Here is a 21,132-nt window from a genome sequence, read left to right on the forward strand (position 1 = left end):
ATGTTGCGATACGATAAACCGCAATCGCCATAAGCTACAATCCGGCCTTTATCAAAGTCGGAAACGTGATGGTACGCATGTCTCCTCCTTACACGAGGCATTACAACAACATTTCACCAGGCAACGCCGGTCAACTGCTGGTTGTGTATGAGAAATCGGCTGGAAACTTTACTCATGTCAGCACGTTTTAGGTGTCGCCACCGGCGCCAACCTTGTGTGAATGCTCTGAAAAGCTAATCGGCATCACGTGCCCTTGTCAGCACTGAAATAACAAATTCCGATTTTTCTGTTGTTTCCCTTTCTGAAAGTATTGATACTGTGCAAATCAGCGGTGTAGTAGGGCTGCATGCTTGATATTAAATGTGCTCCCAATAGAAGCGCTATGGTTTCGGGGTTTCACTATGAAAAAGATTTGAGCTAATTAATAAATAGCGCAACCCGTCACCTTTCGCAGCGTTTCAAGAACATCGCACCTTAATTTGACATTTGGCTTGCGACGTTTCTGCTTTGTGAGGAAGTTCGCGTACTCGCGTAAGTCTCAAGGTCGCAAAAGATAGCGTTTAATAAGAGGTAAGTTGGCATTCTGCCTGCCACAGTAGGTCCCAGTGCCCCTGACGACGCAGACGTCTACGACTCGCCGTGTTTTCGGGTCGTCACGGCACACCAGCGCTCGTGTCTTCAGCTGCCTTCCCCTTTCCAGTTCCCAAATCCGCCCCCTCCCCACACTGGCTACCACCGCCCGCCGTATTTCTCTAATTAATACTCGCCTGGAGGCAGGCGGATCCGTTCCAGATCTCCAGCCGGTTCCTGAGAGCGTCCGCGGCTACCGAACTGCCGGCACGAAATAACGGCGCTGCCGCTGCGCCGGCGTACGCTGTGTGCAGCGGCAGTGAAAGAGCTCATTATGGCGGCAGCAAAATATCGTGAACCAGGTCTGATTTAGAGAAACCGAGTAATCGAAAAAAATGTTCAAATGTGTGTGAAACGTTATGGGACTTAACTGCTGAGGTCATCAGTCCCTAAGCTTACACACTACTTAACCTAAACTATCCTAACGACATACACACACACACCCATGCCCGAGGGAGGACTCGAACCTCCGCCGGGACCAGCCGCACAGTCCATGACTGCAGCGCCTGAGACCGCTTGGCTAGTCCCGCGCGGCGAATAAATTCCAAGAGGCGTTTTATATGCAAATACAGGGTGTCCGAAAAGTCTTTCCCTGATTACATAAATTCATAACTCAGTCTAGAAGTAAGTTACAAATATGAAATTGGTGTCCAATTGTTTACAAACTATCAAAGTTTTTTTCACACATCAGTAAACTTCCACATGAGCACTCTTGGTAGCACGTAGCACATCTAGACGATATTCATTTTCCGCCCACACATTAGCCAACATCACTGAAGGGATCGATTCAACGACTGTGGTTATCCGTTGCCGCAGGGTTTCAATATCTGGTACACGTGTTCGGTAGACCTCGTCCTTGACATAGCCCCATAAAAAGAAGTCTAATGGGGTTATGCCAGGAGAGCGTATAGCCAAACCGTTGGCCCATCACGACCAATCCATCGCCCAGGAAAGGTCATATCGAGACAGACACGGACGTCCAAACCCCAATGAGGCGGTGCACTGTCTTGCTGAAACAAGGCATCGGGGTTATACTGAAGCAGCTGAGGAACAGCATACAGTTGAAACATGTCCAGATACACTGCAGATGTGATGGTAGCCTCAGTGAAGAAGAATGGCCCGATAATTCGATCGTGCAATAGCGCGCACCAAATATTCACCTTTGAACTGCACTCCATGACCTCGCCAGGGGGTCGTGAATCACATATGCGCACATTATGGCGATTCACTACTCCACTGACAAAAAAGGTTGCTTCGTAGGAAAAGGCAATTCGTCTGAGATAACCACCATCGTCCTCGATACGTGATAGCATTTCGACCGCAAAGTCATATCGACGTGTACTGTCATTGGGCAACAATGGAAGTGAAAGTTCACTGATGTGTGAAAAAAACTTTGATAGTTTGTAAACAATTAGACACCACTTTCATATTTGTAACTTACTTCTAGCCTGAGATATCAATTTATGTAATCAGGGAAAGACTTTTCGGGCACCTTGATTTTAATACGTTATTCTACAAGTAAAACTAAAGAAAAAAAGTTCATATAAACGTAGGTCCGCAAATGTTTAGTAACGGAGTTTCGGCTAATACAAGATTTGGCCTGAAATTCAGCAACTTCGCTAATACGAAGCCATTGCAAAACTGTACAAGGTTAAAGTAAAGCACGATTTCAATTTATTTGGTTGTTACTGATCTGGTGAATCAAATAAAACATGTCCCAGACGGGTATCTGCAGTAGTTTTCCAAAACATCCAGGGAAGCACAGATTATTATACAAGTACATTTGTTTACTTTCAATTAAGAATGTAGAAACGTTTATGTCATTTGATTAACTTCTCATGGTTGGGATTCACAGTCATATAATATTTTTAGAAGACATCATAGTCGCTTTTGCCTATATATATATACATATAATCACGATTGCATTTTCAAGTAATACTGCAAAAGTTGCGTAAACACAAATATACAAAAGTGAAGCACAGGATTTATATACATAATTAAGCACACATTTCTATAAGAAAATAGCTCAGTTATAAAAATTGGTGAGAAATGTACATTACTTACATTCTGTCAGAATATAAAACTATCTGACATGTCGTCAAAACGCAGCCTTTTGAGTGTGAGAGTCCCACAAGATCCGATGAGTACGACACTTATTACATCGTAATATGTTGTTAAATAAGTACTGAACTGTCGCTGTTACCATCGTTCTAATAATCTATCACACATGCAAGCTCAGGTGCACTGACAACATGTGGAGCTAAGTCCGTTGGCGCGAAAATACATTTAATAAAGAAACTGCCTGTGCACGTAGCAAAGATAGCGCACACCATACAACTTATAAGCTTTATATCGTTAAGTCTTTTCACCTATCGACATCATACAGCTTTCTAAATAGTGCTATGATTGTAAAGGGCAGTACGATAAGATGGGAATATTTATTTATAACACAATAGAGGATAATACATGTGCTATCTGTTAATAAGCTCTCAGATTATTTAAGGGCTCGTAAATGAGATGAAGACAGAGCTCTGATATACAATAAATTTTATGAATATGAATGGCGTAAAACGCTCGCCAGCAATCCAATTCACTGTGCAGCACAACAAATTCTGACAAAACATCACAATATCTCCGCACAAACGCATCCTGTAGTAATCGGCTCGGCCGCTGCTTCTGACGTGATGGAGCAATTTGCGACTTGCAACAACGTAAGGTCAGTGTCAAGGGTCGAAAAATAGTTGTGCACTAATAATTCGTGACTTATATTTACTTAATAAAGGGAAGAATCTCACATCTCTTGTGTCGAGGTGCTATTCCGATCGGCTGATCATAGCCACTCACCTTTACTTCGACAGCCGCTGGATGTTCTCGAAACCGCAGTCGCGGTGTTGTAGCAGTAACAATTGATAGATTCAAAAGATTTTTCATAACATATGCTTGGTTCACGTACGGGAACGCGAAGCTTAGCTGCTCGGTACAGGGCGTCACCTACGATGATCGTATCGTCTCGTAGCAACGGCTGTGCGCGAAATGAACAAAGGATTCCCGGAGATGCAGCTGTCTCTGACACGCCAGTACTTAGAGAATGGGGTGTTTAAACTTGTTTTTGGTTGCTTTTCTCCACGAAGAGATCAGGAGAAGAACAAAGGGACCTACTAGCTTCCGTAGTGGTCCCTCTGCCACCCATCTCGTGCTGTTACTATTATTTCTATGAGAAGTTAGTCACTGATCGATCGCCTAAAGATGGGCAATGTAATCTGGTATCTGAGTTGTGAGATTGGTAAAACAATGTTATTAACTGTATAAAGGTCAGTTTTGGCAACAACGTTGGCGGAAGGCCATGTAACTTTCCCATTTTTATTTATTTTTTATTTTGGGTTTTCCGTATTGTGAATGATGCTATGACTCCATGAAAGAAAATAAAAAAAGACTCTAACCTTCGTTTCTTGTACTTGTGGAGTGTTCACGTTTCGTCTTCTTCCCAGGTTTTAACATAACACGGAAAAACCATCTTGACTGAATTTTCATCCCATCAGTACTGGAATAATTAAAGGTAGTAGATGCTGACAAGAGATTGGGCTTGCTGAACAACATCTATTGTGAGGGAAGTCCCTTGAAAAATTACACAAAAGTGTTCACGATGTTTTAGACCTGCCTTTCTACAAATATTTATGTCTAATATCTGGTTGTTTCTCTGTTGTTCCTATCAGACACCAACAGTTGGGTACAGAATACAGCTCGCTTCGTTCACGAATGTGTTCACCAATAATTTTATCTTTGTATGAGAACTTAATACCAGTCTAACATGAGTGTAACACGATCACATGAAATCGGTAAAATGGTACATTTCATTACATAAGATACAAAACTTATTGACTGACCAGCAATGTTCTTTTTTGTCTATGTACTTCTTTTGTTGCAGGTACAGAATTACTCTGGGAGGTTCTACGCCCGCTTCGAAGGGATCAGTTTTGCTTTTCCATGCGAAGGAAAAGAAAACATACCAACCTACAGAAGCCGATGTGAATTCCAATCACTGAAAGGAATGAATTGGAGAAAATAGGCAGCATTCTTTTCCTTTGTTCGTTATTCTCTGTCTCCCTGGAGAAAGAAAGTTAGTATTCTCTTTCAGAACTGTCATGCAATAAGTAATTTATAAACCTCTCCAAATGTTCTGTATTTCTCACGGAACTGAGGTTTGAAAAGTGATGAAAACATTATTGGAACCAACCAGAAATTAACTTTAACGTCTTTGGTCGTAAAGCCACGCTGCATGACGTAAATATGAGTACTCAGCTGTACCCCTGAAATTGTCCCTAATCTTCTGGCATCTTTTACTTCATTAAAAAAAAAAAAAAAAATCTGCGTATCCAGTGGAAACTAGCGACACGATTTAGTCGAAGCAGGTGTGCCTCAGTGCTTTTACCACTTGGTAATCAGTACAAAGCGAATGGTTCCAAAACCGTGTTAGAGACAGATTAGCCCTACTGCAAAAACAATCATCCTTACCGTTGATTCTCTGTCGATTTCTCAGAAGTGTAAGCACAAAAACACTGAGCCAAGTTCTTCTCGATCGTCGTCAGGCGTAAACAGCAGTCTACCTTAAAACAATTTCCATAATTACAAGATAAAAATATCGAAAAGAGGAATGTGAGAGATAATTACTTTCACACTGAACAACTTTGCGAGTTTCAGTCGCTCGTATCAGGTGCGAACACACTTGTGTGATGATAACCTTCACAGATTCTCTCAGCAGTACACGTTTTCCTATATTCGATTTCATTGTAGACTCACCGTATTTATAAAACAGCAGTGCGCTGATATACTGCGCACGAATATCACGAGACATAGAACACTTCACTTTTTCGTTCAATTCTGAAATCACAAACACATGTGACTGACTTTGAACACTCGCCTGAGAAAAGTTGCTAGGTGTTTATGTACAGACCTGCCGTTCGAGCTGCAACTCGAACAAGTACACCACCATTAGGAGGTAAGTCGAGGTAAGTTTTTTTAAACGACTGAAAGAAAAAAGCATATCTGAAGAACCCAAAACGAAATGTAAGTAGAAATGAGTGAGCATCAAGCTCCCCGTCTTACACACACTACTGCTTCAAAGTTTTTTTCTGACAGTTGTGCCTACTTTGACGACGGGAAGTATTTTCTTTATCTAAAAACTACCACGTTGCACCATGGTTACTGTTCGATTGAAACTGTAGGTCCCTCGACAACCGATTAAATGAGATTCCTCAAACTGTAAGCGCGCAAGGGAATACATACTCCATTAGGATCGTGTTTAGTGAAGCTTTTTAATGTGCAAATGAACCTCTCTGTTAAAGAAGACTCACACAAAACACAAATGTAGAGTTATTAGTGTCATACATCCAACATCTGATACGTTCAGCACACACAAATATGATCTTAGACATCACAAAACACATTCAACAGTAAACATGTTAACATGGTGGAAGAGTATGAATCCATTTTGTGTCCTTTGGTGATTTTAGTGGTACAGTCAAAACAACAGCTTACCAGCAGGACAGCATGTACAGTAATATCAGTAGACATACACTACTGGCCAATAAAATTGCTACACCATGAAGATGACGTGCTGCAAGCAGGAAATTTAACCGAGAGGAATAAGATGCTGTGATATACAAATGATTAGCTTTTCAGAGCATTCGCACAAGGTTGGCGCCGGTGGCGACACCTACAGCGTGTTGACGTGACGAAAGTTTCCAACCGATTTCTCATACACAAACAGCAGGTGACCGGCGTTGCCTGGTGAAACGATGTTGTGATGCCTCGTGTAAGGAGGAGAAATGCGTACCATCACGTTTCCGTCTTTGATAAAGGTCGGATTGTAGCCTATCGCGATTGCGGTTTATCGTATCGCAACATTGCTGCTCGCGTTGGTCGAGGTCCAATGACACTTAGCAGAATATGGAATCGGTGGGTTCAGGAGGGTAATACGGAACGCCGTGCTGGATCCCAACGCCCTCGTATCACTAGCAGTCGAGATGACAGGCATCTTATCCGCATGGCTGTAACGGATCGTCAACAGTTGGGGAGGTTTGCAAGACAACAACCATCTGCACGAACAGTTCGACGACGTTTGCAGCAGCATGGACTATCAGCTCGGAGACCATGGCTGCGGTTACCCTTCTTCCTGTCGGTTAAATTTCGCGTCTGTAGCACCTCACCTTCGTGGTGTACCAATTTTATTGCCCGGAGTGTACGAATGCGCTGTTTCTGAAGAGTGAGTTTGTTCCATTGTCTTTATCTACAAGACAGGTTGCATTACTTCTAATACGTTATTTTGCACTTTCTTGTTTCAGGCTGTATATTTTACATGTCGTAAAAGTTCTGCTATTGAATGGGAACAGTGAACATGTAACAATAACCTTAGGATTTTATTAAAAACTGAGAATGTCGTGAAATATTGTCGATCTGTATCGCACTGTGAAAATTTTATAAACCGATGTGACTGGACATTGTGCTTTCCTTAATGTTTTGTAGGGAGCACATTGTACTCATGTGGGAGCGATCTAGATGCTTGTAAGACAATAAACTGGTAGCCAAGATCGCAGGAACTCTTTTTATTTCATTATTACCGGTTTCGGCGAAACTAAAGCCACCATCATCGGATCTATGGAGGACAGAAAACACAATAAAAGTGGGCTTGGACTCTACTTATATAACATGTATACATATAAATTTAGTTACGTACTTTACGACACAAAGTTTTACCTTGATGATGTAACCTGTATGTGTCGTAAAGTATGTAACTAAATTTATATGTATACATGTTATATAAGTGGAGTCCAAGCTCACTTTTATTGTGTTTTCTGCCCTCCCTAGATCCGATGATAGTGGCTTCAGTTTCGCCAAAACCGGTAATCACGAAATAAAAAGAATCCCTGCGCTCTTGGCTATCAGTTTATTGTTTTACTTTCCTTTGTCTTGCACAATTTTCTTGGATAATGAAAATTTTATTTACGTATATTACAGACAGAACAACGGGACTAGTATGTAGACAAAGGAAGAAATGTGCGTTTTAATGGTGATAACGCAGGAATTTGACGTCCGTCCATTTCGTAAACAAACCGTGTGGTATCCGATCCAGATGCACCCGACAACTGCCGCTGGAGCGTGGTTGCGATCGCGTATACCACGTTTTGGCGCATGCCACGTGTGCACAAGTTGACCGATTCTGAGCTTTCACCAGCATGCTGAACTCGGCACGCTCAACCACAGGGTGGCGCACGAAATGTGTTACCAGTTGTTTCTCTCACAGTTTACGGCGCACATTAGATAGCCCGCTGGGATCTCTACAGCAGTACCAGCAGAGCTTGGAAAAACAAATGCGTTACGAAATGACGTGTAATTCACGGTACTGCCGCTAGGAGCCGAGTAATCAGCAATGGCTGACAATGGAAGACTGACGACACAGCAACGATCGGCAATTGTGTTACTTTTTCATGAAACTAAAAGCCTTGTTGTGACTCAGAGCCGTTTTCGACAACAGTTTTAACGCACGATGGGTCCCTTGCAAGAAGACCATCCACAGGTTGTATGATAAATTTGTACAGGAAGGAACGGTAGTGAAGCGACCTGGGCCTAAGCCTATTTGTTCGCCGAAGAATATTGAAGCGGTATGAGTTGCTGTACAGAGAAGTCCCGGAAAATCGTGTAGAAAGGCAGTAGTGCAACTGGGAATATCCAGACGCTCCGTTCAATGCCTTCTTAAAAGTGACCTCCATGTGTACCCATAGAAGATGACCTGGGCACAGAAGCTCACTGAAGAACACAAGCAGCCGAGACTACTGTTTGCTCAGTGGGCGGAGGATAGGGATGAAACTCTCAAGAACGTTTGGTTTTCACACGAGGCGCATTTTCATTTAGACCACTGAAAACCCACAAGTGCTTCATGAACGACAACATTATGCTCGGAGGATTACAGCGTGGGCAACAATTTCCAGTCACGGACTTATTGGATCCTTTTTCTTTGAAGAAACTGTGAACAGCGAGTGTTATTTGAGCATGCTTCGCAATAGCTTCATTCCACAGCTTCTTACTACTGCCTTGCCCTTTGACACGCAAGATGCAGCAAGGTCCCATACTGCATACACTGTGTTGGAGTTTTTACACGAGCATTTCGACGTGCGGATCATTTCACTCAGGTTTCCAGGTCGCTTCAATGAAGACAAAATTGTCCCGCCAATAGTCCATACCTCAATCCATGTAACTTTTTTCTTTGGGGTGTACCTAAAGGAAAACATTTTCCCGAAACGTCCACGTGATTTAATGGAGCTCAGAAGACTTATTCTTCAAGCTTGCAGTGAAATTACGGAAGACATGTGCCTTAGGGTAATAACTAACTTCAATGTTCGTTTCAAGGAAGTGGTGGACACATTGAGCATGTGCTGAGTTATAACAAATCTCCATGGACGGCTCTTCATTGTAGTTATGTTCCTTTCAGATTGTATTGACAGTAAAGTTTATATTGAAAAACAAAATGGTAACACATTTCGTGCGCCACCCTGTATGACGTTCGAAAGCACAGCCCGTGTGCCGACGACGTGATCCGCGGGGTTGTGATAGCGGCTGTGTGGCGGGCATCTGGGCGTCGAACCGTCTATAAACAAACGGGGCAGCGCGCGGTCGGCCTCGCAACCTTGACTCGCGGCCGAGGAATCCTTGTACGAGCAGCGCCCGCCGTAAAACCGCGGCCGCTCTTTTAGGGAGACAAAGGACAGCCGGGGTTCTTTTACGACTGCGGCGCGAGGCGACGGGGTCCCTCTGCGGGGGTGGTCTTCCTCACTGTCCAAACACAACGGCACGGCCGGACGTTAGCACCGTTACACGGGCACAAGGGACTCCACATCGTGCTGTAAAACCCGAAGTCGGGCATTTTTTTTTTTTTGTCCGCTTCGCTCCGTTTTCCGGCTCGCGCCCTCCATGCGGCAGTCCGTATTAGGTTTTCGTGGACGAAGTTACGTACTTCCCTTATCGCGAGCGCGCCTCACTTGCCGAATACGTGCAACGGTTCTTCCACTTCCTGCCTGGCCGTCTCAGGACTGCAATCCTCACGTAAGTTATTTTCATCAATTACGATAATTTCATGTGTTTCAACAGGGTTTAGACGTCAATTAGGCGACTTACGTGTCGATAACCTACCACAAAATGGCTCTGAGCACTATGGGACTTAACTTCTGAGGTCACCAGTCCCCTAGAACTTAGAACTACTTAAACCTAACGAACCTAAGGACATCACACACATCCATGCCCGTGGCAGGATTCGAACCTGCGACCGTAGCGGTCACGCGGTTTCAGATTGTAACGCCTAGAACCGCTCGGCCACAACATCCGCCTATGAGGAAGAGATGATGAGCCTTGCACGAGGGAGACCAGTGCTGAGTGTTGCATCAAACCAGTCTTCGAACTGAAAACTACAGCAACGGCACGGTGGGTGGCTAACAGTCGTTCTAACCACGCTATTCGCTATATGGGGAGGGAAGTTGTCATGGTGTATGGCGTACCCTCTATCCGCCTCTATAGCTGAATGATCAGTGTGACTGACTGCCATGTGGCGACCCATGCTCTATTCCTGGTACTGCCAGAGATTTTCCCTTGCTGGAAAAGCTAGAAGGGGGCGCACTCAGCCTTGTGAAGCCAACTGATGAGCTACTCGCCCGTGTAATACTGGCTCCAGGTCACGAAACTGTCTAGGGCTTGGAGAGCCGTGTGCTGACCCCACGCCGCCCATTCCCCATTCAATGACGCCACTGGCAGAGGACGACGTGGCGGTCGGTCGGTGCCAGGGCTGTGACGCTACTGGCAGAGGACGACATGGTGGTCGGTCGGTGCCAGGGCTGTGGACGGAGTTTACATTTACATATGGAGTACCCTCTGCCGCACGCACTATGCTGACCTTCGTAGTACGGATGCAGGATGTGAAGCTGATGGGTCGCTCTGCCTACGAATAGGAAGGAGCTATGAGCTTGGTTGACTTGGAAGGCGGGTACTGGTATAGCCGCCTGCAGGTGCGAGGTAACGAACGCCATGTCCTCGCCCACCGGAAGCGGACGGGGCCGTGTGTGGCCCTGCACCATACACCGCCCGTCTGATGTCACCGCCGCCTTCATTACTTCCAATTTACGTGGCGACCGCCTTGTAAGCGGATGCCACCTGCTACGCAATCCCCGCGCCACGCCAACTGATATCTGGAACATTTCTCCTCTTGCGAGCGCGCAATGCAACTGCCGCCAACCTGCGTCCGTTGCAGAGGTAATCTACAGCCGCCATCTGGACGAAAGAACTTTTAGCAGTCGTCGCCGTTAATGGGTGTAGTCTGGTTTTGTTCTTCATTTCCGTCTAATAAGGCAGACACGACACGGGTATAGAATCGTCTAGACTTCACGCCGTGGTAGCAGAGGCGAACGACGGAACAACGAACTGCGGAACACCTCAAATAGCAATAAGGTGAATCGTTTGGTCGTAGACTTCACATAATGCACACTCAAATAAGAAAATACACTGTGCGAGCGATCTCTCCCATTGCGACGCATAAGTTTCACATTGGGCTCAGGTGTCTACAAACTTCCCCTGCAGTGGTGCAAAAGCGTGCCGCCGTGCATCACTATGGACTCGACGGCGCTCCAAACTGAAAGTTCTCCATGCACGCAAAAAAAGGCCAGAGCTCAGCAGTTCACGCCACATTTAAGGCGGATTAAAGATGTGGCACTGCCGCCAAATTTCACCACAATTCTGCCCAATGTCACCGTGGATGTATCACCTAGCAGGAACGTTGTCAAACCCCTTCTTAACCACATTTCACCCCTTATTTTAACGCCTCTACATCTACTTCTACATGGATAATCTCCAAACCACATTGAAGTGTGTGGCAGAAGGTTCATCGAACCATCTTCACAATTCTCTATTATTCCAATCTCGTACACCGCGCGGAAAGAATGAACACTTATATCTTTCCGTACGAGCACTTATGCCCCTTATTTTATCGTCGTGATCGTTCCTCCCTTTTAGGTCGGTGTCAACAAAATATTTTCGCATTCGGACGAGAAAGTCAGTGATTGGAATTTCGTGAGTAGATTTCGTCGCAACGAAAAACGCCTTTCTTTTAATGATGTCGCCGGCCAGTGTGGCCAAGCGGTTCAGGTTCGAATCCTACCTCGGTCATGGATGTGTGTGTGATGTCCTTAGGTTAGGTTAGGTTTAAGTAGTTCTAAGTGTGGTGTCACCGCCAGACACCACACTTGCTAGGTGGTAGCCTTTAAATCGGCCGCGGTCCGGTAGTATACGCCGGACCCACGTGTCGCCACTATCAGTGATTGCAGACCGAGCGCCGCCACACGGCAGGTCTAGAAAGACTTCCTAGCACTCGCCCCAGTTGTACAGCGGACTTTGCTAGCGATGGTTCACTGACAAATTACGCTCTCCTTTGCCGAGACGATAGTTAGCATAGCCTTCAGCTACGTTATTTGCTACGACCTAGCAAGGCGCCATTATCAGTTATTATTGATTTGTGCATCATGTACCGTCCAGAGCGACGTTCGTCATTAATGGATTAAAGTTAAGTATTCCACCAGCTACGTCCGTTTTTCTCAATTCTAATTCCCTTGTCATGTTCCAGACCTCACGCCAGCCTGCGTGAGCTAAAACGCGTGCATTCCGGCCTCCTTTAGTAAACCTGTGTTGGCTCTCCTGCCAACCACAACACTAAGTTCTAGGGGACTGATGACCTCAGATGTTTAGTCCCATAGTGCTCAGAGCTATTTGAACCATTTCTGTGACACTCTCTCCCATATTTCGCGTTAATAAAAAACGTGCTGCCCTTCTTTGACTTTTTCGATGTACTCCGTCAGTCCTATCTGGTAAGGATCCCACACCGAGCATCAGTTTCCTAAAAGAGGATGGACAAGCGTAGTGTAGGCAGTTTCCTTAGTAGATCTGTTACATTTTTTAAGTGTCCTGCCAATAAAACGCAGTCTTTGGTTAGCTTGTGTTCCTTCCAATTTAAGTTGTTCTTAATTGTAATACCCAGGTATTTAGTTGAATTTAGGGCTTTTAGATCAGACTGATTTATCGTGTAACCAAAGTTTAACGGGTTCCTTTTAGCACTCACGTGGATGACCTCACACTTTTCATTCTTTAGGGTCAACTGCCACTGCCTCTGTGGTGCGAATGGTGACCTCTGGCGTTGAAACCACGCGGATTTCTTATGGGTGGGCGAGGAAGTCGTTTCAGACACACCGCTGCTCAGAATAGACAAGGTAAGTCCTGAGGGGGTGCCTTAAAGGGTGTCAATGAAGCACACTTTTCCTCGTGGTACTGCCGCGCCGGGTAGCAGCACGGTCTCAGGCGCCTTGCAACGGTTCGCCCGGCTCCCCCCGTCACCCCGTAGGAGGTTCGAGTCCTCCCTCGTGCATGGATGTGTGTGTCATCCTTAGCGTTAGTTAGTTTAAGTGACATTAAACAGTGTGTAAACCTACGGACCGATAACATCAGCTGTCTGGTCTCACAGAAACTATCCACAAATTTCCAAAAAAATTTCCTCGTGGTACTGATTCCCTCACATTTCGCGTTCGAAAACGAGAGTCTGCTGTGCGATGAATAACAGGAAAAGTTCTTACCTACCTTTGACCCTCCGAGACCTTTCAACTCTTCTCTGAGGACACTGTAGCGCTGCACCCCTACTGAACGTGATCTAGTGTACAGGTTGGATCCTCTATATTCCGTTCAACATCACGTGATGACCTGTGAAGGTGATCAGAATAAACACAGGGTGTTTATGCATTTTCATCCCTCCCGTTTCACATCCTCATGTGGCGTGATCGGCATGGGGGGGAGGAGGGGGATTGCAACTTTGATACATGCGTGAATGAAACAAATAATGGTTCAAATGACTCTGAGCACTATGGGACTTAACATCTATGGTCAACAGTCCCCTAGAACTTAGAACTACTTAAACCTAACTAACCTAAGGACATCACACAACACCCAGTCATCACGAGGCAGAGAAAATCCCTGACCCCGCCGGGAATCGAACCCGGGCGTGGGAAGTGAGGAAGCTACTGCACGACCACGAGCTGCCGACGTGAATGAAACAGCAAGAGTCCCTATAATCCCCCGCCCCCCAATACCTCAACGCCCTCAGTGTCACCCGGTCAGTTTTACTGCGAATTTTAAAAGTTTAAATGTGTGTACCTGTACAGTCAAAATCTATGAAGTAGTTCTAGACACCTCCGGGCAGGCATCTCGAATCAGATCGGTCACAAGCGGTTGCTTGTCTACGGGCGTCGAGAACGACTTCATTTGTTATCTCTGTACAGGTACGCTTTTAAAATTCCGTATGGCGCGATCTTTATTGTCAGATGGCAATGTTAATTAACAAATAGTGGGTCATACTTACCTAGTAACACCTCTTTACTTTTCAATAGTAATTACTTATCAGAATAGACTGACCCTCCCAGAGTACCGAGCGCGCTAATGTGCCGACTTCCCGGCCACCGGAATACCATACTGTCACATGAAAAAAGTGCATAGTGTACATCAATACTATTGGACGAAATCTCTAAATAAAAAACTATTATATTTTCTGTTTCCTGTTTCGCGTTTTGATACCAAGTTTTATACTCATTTTCTTGCGATTAATAGTTTAAATTAGAAAAAGATATTGTTTTGTCAAAAATTATGATCCAGTATTCATTAATTAGCATTAACGGCTCTAAGCACTTTTGTACTGAACACCTGAGGTCATCAGTACCCTAGACTTAAACCTAACTAACCTAACGACATCACACACATCCATGCCTGAGGCAGGATTCGAACCTGCGACCGTAGCAGCAGCGCAGTTCCGGACTGAAGCACCTAGATCCGCTCGGTCACAGCGGCCGACTAATTAGCATTTACATTTGGTAATAAACATAGGATTTTAATAAAAGAAAAAAAATGCTATTCGTATGATTCGAAACGGGGGCTTACGATTAAAGGAGTTGTACGCTACGCACTGAGCTGCCAGCGACTTTAGTACAACAGAAAACATTTTTGGAAGCCTGAAGGTTTGTTTACAGCCACAGGCAGCATCTACCGTATATAACGCGGCAGAATGAGCGGGCGAATATAGACGAAGCTACGAGCGCACGAGAGGACGTGTGTACGCGAGGAGCAGGTTGGCGGAACAGAGCTGGGGTCCCGCCCGCAGGATGAGGAAGAGGATAAGGATCTGGCGGGCCCTTCCGCGCAGGCAGCGAGCAGTGGGCGCATGCGCACAGCCGACCCGACCGGCTGTATAATTTTACTGCGGCGCGGGGTAATCACACACACACACACACACACACACACACACACACACACACACACACACAGGTAAACGCAGGGCTACAGCTGCTCAAGTATCATAACGGGCCGCAGACCGGTGGCGTCGTCCGCGGGATGGAGAGACACGACACGTGCCCTCAATTCACATGTCTTAGAATGATTGAATGAAATTTTATTGTCGCTTAGCTATTACAGCAATTGACAAAGTCAAGTTACATATATACAAGTTATACAGCATATATACATGGGTTAAAGATCAATATGTGACATAGGTTTTACATAAAATACAATATTTAAAATGAAATAATATGAAAACATTGCATCGTAACTGATTCAGTTAAAGGAATTATGCTGCACTCTCCAAATCGGTACCACTATGATATTTTACAGTGGTAAAAATCCTAAAGTGAATAGTATGGATTTGCAGCTTGAAACGTCCCCTTAGAACAATTATACAAGACTGGTCTATGTGAAACGTCCTCTTTGAACAATTATACACGAATGTGCTTAAACTGACACACAATATTTTTGGCGCAACGCAATCTGACTTCCAAAAATCCCTACGAAAGAATGGCCCTGACTAACATTAATCTCTACGTTTCACAAATCACTCACCTCACAAAAATCTTCGTTACTCACGCTACTGCAATACAGCGAGCGCCACTACTGCCAGCTAAATAAAAGATTCAAACTACGGAAGGCACTAACTACTGACAGGCATAGTTAGCAAATGAATGATTTTAATACAGAACAGACAATGTATTTACCTTAATAGTCATAATATATATATCAGTTCACGACATCAATTCTTACAAATTTCAAAACTCCGCCATCTCTCTCCCAACGTCCACCACTGCTGGCGGCTCACCTCCAACTGCGCAACGCTACGCGCTGTTAGCATCCAGCTGCCGCTGCCCGACACTACAATGGCAGACAACAATGCAAACTAGCCACAGACTGCGCACAGCACAGCCACTGATTTTTCATACAGAGCGCTATGTGGCGTTACCAATAAGAAAACCTAAACAGCCTATTTACAAGCTAACCAACTGAACAATTAGTCTTTAAATAAATCAAATGGAGCTTATACCCATTCTAGTGGCAAAATTATTAAACATCTCGATGTCGGCCGGTGTGGCCGAGCGGTTAAAGGCGCTACAGTCTGGAACCGGTCGACCGCTACGGTCGCAGGTTCGAATCTGTCTCGGGCATGGATGTGTGTGATGTCCTTACGTTAGTTAGGTTTCAGTAGTTCTAGGGGACTCATGACCTTAGAAGTTGAGTCCCATAGTGCTCAGAGACATTTGAACCATTTTTAGACCCTGGATACCTCCTCCGTGCGAAAAAGCACACATCCACGGATAGTGGGAGTGTCCTAGTCGAGCACGGACACCACTTGAATATAGACAGAGTTGTAGTTTAAAAATGTTTATTTAAATCATATCATTACCGGATTCGGATTTACTGAAACTGCGGCTCTCATAGATATCCTTACTTTCCTGCTGGGGATTCGTTTCGTACTCGTTACTGGTTTGGTGCACTATAGTGAACGAGAAGCTTTTCGTTCATATTTCCGTTAATTTACGGGAGATTTTTCCCATCTGACCTTCACAGAAACATTTTCTGTGCGGAACCGCGCGACTGCTACGATCACAGGCTCGAATAGTGCCGCGGGCATGGCTGTGTGTGATGTCCTTAGGTTAGTTAGTTTTAAATAGTTCTAAGTTTAGGGGACTGAAGATCTCAGATGTTAAATCCAATAGTGCTCAGAGCCATTTGAACCATCTGAAGATTCATGAAATGATTTCAAAGTGAATAAAACTCAAGATGTGGTGAAACCTTACATGGTGTACATTTCTGTGCGAAGAATTCATTTCGTATTTGACTTCTGAATTTTAAAGTGAACTCATTTTGGTACGTACACTACGTGAGTGGAGCCGGCCGCTGTGGCCGAGCGGTTCTAGGCGCTTCAGTCCGGAACCGCGCTGCTGCTACGGTCGCACGTTCGAATCCTGCCTCGGGCATGGATGTGTTTGATGCCCTTAGGTTAGTTAGGTTTGTTCTAAGCTCTAGGGGCTGATGACCTCAGATGTTAAGTCCGTTAGTGCTTACAGCGATTTGAACTACGTGATTGGTGTTTAATTTCCTGGAAACTGCTGTAGAGCACACCATTATATGTTTTATGCAGCATACATGCTCAAATTTAAAAAAACGTGTCCCAGTTTAACAAGAGTGACAAAAACAATGGTTTCTAAGTTATTGGAGTAGTGAAGATGTAAATACACAGATTATGTATACAGTGTAGGGTCAAAGCAAAATATGTCTCTGCTATAGTAATGAAATTAATTTCGAAATCGAAAAAAGAAGTAAAATTATGTGCACTAGCTTCTAATTCTTCATTATACTGAATGACTAAGACTAAGCAAAAAAAAATCATATATATATTCGAATATGTATGTATATTCCACATCTTCTTCTAGAACGATGGAAGATTTCAAGCAAGTATGATACAATAAGTTTCCTTTAATTTACGCCTATGGTCACAAACTTTTTGTTAACAGATTACCGGTTTCGGTCTATAATGACCATCACCAGAAGTGTGTATAAAAACAAAGTCCTAATGTACTGCAGCCACAGTGGCATCGACAAATGTTAAATGCAAAATCAGCACCAACATCGTCAAATATATATAAATAACATCACATGCACGAGTAATTTTGTCAGTAGCTACCGACATTCTAGCCGTCCGGAGTGGCCGTGCGGTTCTAGGCGCTACAGTTTGGAACCAGAAGTGTGTATAAAAACAAAGTCCTAATGTACTGCAGCCACAGTGGCATCGACAAATGTTAAATGCAAAATCAGCACCAACATCGTCAAATATATATAAATAACATCACATGCACGAGTAATTTTGTCAGTAGCTACCGACATTCTAGCCGTCCGGAGTGGCCGTGCGGTTCTAGGCGCTACAGTTTGGAACCGAGCGACCGCTACGGTCGCAGGTTCGAATCCTGCCTCGGACATGGCTGTGTGTGATATCCTTCGGTTGCTTAGGTTTAATTAGTTTTAAGTTCTAGGCGACTGATGACCTCAGAAATTAAGTCACATAGTGCTCAGAGCCATTTGAACCATTTTTGAACCAACATTCTTCCGCAGCCACCAAACTCCCCACAAACGAATGTTATTGAGCATATCTGGGATGCCTTGCAATGTGCTGTTCGACGCCCTCTTACTCTTGCGGATTTGTGGACAGCCCTGCAGAGTTCTTGTTGTCAATTTCCTCCAGCACGACTTGAGACATTAGTCGAGTTCATACCATATCGTGTTGAGGCATTTCTGATATTAGGCAGGTGTACAAGTTTCTTTGGCTCATCAGTGTAAATGTTGGATGTTGTGAAAATAGCATTGGCGATATGCTTATCCGGTCGAGAACATGTCGCACTTCAATACAATTACGTGACCTCGTAGTTTCGTCAAAAAGTTATATTAAAATCTTCATTCCTTAGGGCGTCACACAACACCATAACAAAAGCGAGTATAGCAGCTGAGCCAACGATTTGCAGAGTTATTTCATGAGAAGTGTTCGAAACACTTTTGAAGATAGACTAAGGCAGTACTTTTGTAGCGGGTACGACGTTGCGCTGGACTACTGCTGTGCAGACAACAGCGGCGGCCGGAAGTCTGGCCGGGCGGGAAGGCGCCGGTGGGCGGGGCCTCGCGGTGACGTCACGGCCGGCCACGCCCCCCGGCCGCACGCACGCCTGCGCCAGCCACACACGGCCGCGTGTTTATCTGCACGCTCTGCTTATCAGGGGGGCTCATTAGTTGCGCCAGGAAAAAGTCATGTCTCCGCTTATCACTTCCATTCGACATCAGGAGTACAGTGAATTTACTATATTGTCTTGCGGAACCGTGTAGTATTCTTTCACAGTATCGTTCGACCACAAGTGCGCTGGATCACACGCGATGGAACTGTCTCACAGCGTAGGTGTTCCACAAGTATTAGTATCGAGTCTACTTTTATTCTCGGCTCGTACAAACAATTTCACGTCATTAATGAAACTCATTTAAATCATTCTTTCCTGTTCACGATACGAGATTTCATCTCCACTTTTCTCTAGCACTCAAAAAGACAAATGATTTTTTTGCGAAATTCTTAAATTGCTGCTATGTGGACAGATTTCTTCTAAACTTCAGTAACACCATGTAATCATTTCTGTGAAACCTTAACGACGATACAGGGCACAGGATTCTGGCAAAGTAATCAGTAGTTTAACTTGATACTCCGAACTGTGGTAGGCTGGTGCACCCACCTTCCGTCTTAGGAGGCTGTCACGTTACACACTGAATGTTGCAAGGCCTCACCAGATCGATATGATGATATATTTATTTTTGCAGGCATCAGGGTCACACGTAGGGGTATAGTTGCCCAAGAAGTTGTTTTTATAAATGACGCTGACTGCCCCTGCGACTTTTGTTTTCCTCTAGGTTACATAACAATCTGTTTATAACTGATTATATGATCAGGACTTCACGTTAATAGTAGCGATGCTGTCCATAAACGTGCTGGGTGTAACATTTAGCCGGCCGGAGTGGCCGAGCAGTTCTACGCGCAACAGTCTGGAACCGCGTTACCGCTACGGTCGCAGGTTCGAATCCTGCCTCGGGCATGGATCTGTGTGATGTCCTTAGGTTAGTTAGGTTTAAGTAGTTCTACGTTATAGGGGACTGATGACCAAAGAAGTGAAGTCCGATAGTGCTCAGAGCCATTTTTTTATAACATTGAGATGAACAATAATGAATAGTTCCATTGGACGTCGCAAATTCTTAACCTTCTTAAAAATTTAAGAAAATACTACGATTTTGCTAAGAATAGCAGTAGGATTTGGAAAGGGATTATCAAAACATTATTCCATTTTCCCTGTTTGCATCTATTTGTGCTCTGCAGCATAGTCTCCGGAACTTCTCTTCGTAATCGAAAATAAGTACCAGCTGTCGAAAAACGAGAAGAAAGGATGAATAGGAGATTGGTGTTCAACATCATGTGCATGAGGAGGCCATAGGCGATTGTCCTCATGTTCAAATTAGACAAGAATCAGGAATGAAGCTTGCTGCGTCTTTCCCAAAGTAAACGTTCCGCTATTTATATTAAGCAGTTCAGAGATAAAGTTCAAATATAGCAGTAAAATTTAGAGTTCATCAAGTACTGAAATTTTTTTAAAAAAAAACACAACTTTGCCTTTGTACAGCATAGATACAATATAAGAGCAGCTAGGAAGACCAGTTAGCGATTCACCTAATGATCTGAAATGTCCAATGGTTTACAGGACAACAAGGAGTGACCATGAAACCTGTTTTAGGAAACAGTGTTTTCGGTGAAAAATCAGTGACTGTACAATCATGTTAAAAATTGAAGTAGCTAACTTCCGCCCTTGAGTAAATCAGAGTTCCTAAATCTATTGCACAAATATGCAGAGCAGCTGAAAACACAGCATCAGTTCAATAAGACAAAAATTGAAGGGGGGTAAAGACTTGATGACACGATGACAGCTAAATCCATGTGTGTGGAGCGACAAGAAATTTACATAGATGGCATAGTTGACATTAGGTGAGCTGATAGGCAAGTTCAACTTTATTGTCATTTACGATCCAATTAATTCTTTTCTGTAACAAATACGACCTTTTCGTTCTTTTACACTTTAGAATATCATGTGCGATTTAGCCCTCTAAAAATTTAAACGAGCAAACTGCAAAGATTGAAAGATTAACGAATTTTCTTGTGGAGTTTTATAATTTTGTTAAGCAAAATACCATAGTGCTGTTTACCATGAAGGAATTTAACAATACAACCTTCAGAAAAAAATTACAATTTCGAAACGTGCCAGATATTTCCGGGCATGCCCTAATTCTCGGTCATGGATGTGTGCGATATCCTTAGGTTAGTTAGGTTTAAGTAGTTCTAAGTTCTAGGGGACTGATGACCTCAGGAGGTAAGTCCCATAGTGCTCCGAGCCATTTGAACCATGCCGTAATCATGGCCTTTACTATATGTCCATAGTATATTATACTACACAGAACTGTAAAATAATCCTGTAAGTATGCACTAAATCAAATTTTTTTACTAAGTATGTACAGTTGTTGACTGCAAGGTCGACCTTG

The 21,132-nt window shown here is 44.1% G+C and overlaps 1 long non-coding RNA gene across 1 annotated transcript in view; it reads left to right on the top strand.

Annotated features, from left to right (window-relative positions):
• The first annotated feature begins 9,619 nt into the window (after positions 1-9,619).
• The window catches only part of LOC126293471 (uncharacterized), a 581,661-nt gene continuing 570,148 nt past the window's right edge, over positions 9,620-21,132 (top strand). The window contains exon 1 of the long non-coding RNA XR_007552292.1: positions 9,620-9,726. This is a non-coding gene — a long non-coding RNA (uncharacterized LOC126293471). The remainder of the gene's footprint in view (positions 9,727-21,132) is intronic.

Source organism: Schistocerca gregaria, chromosome 10, assembly GCF_023897955.1.
Source record: "Schistocerca gregaria isolate iqSchGreg1 chromosome 10, iqSchGreg1.2, whole genome shotgun sequence".
In the NCBI taxonomy this organism is placed as follows: Eukaryota; Metazoa; Arthropoda; class Insecta; order Orthoptera; family Acrididae; genus Schistocerca; species Schistocerca gregaria.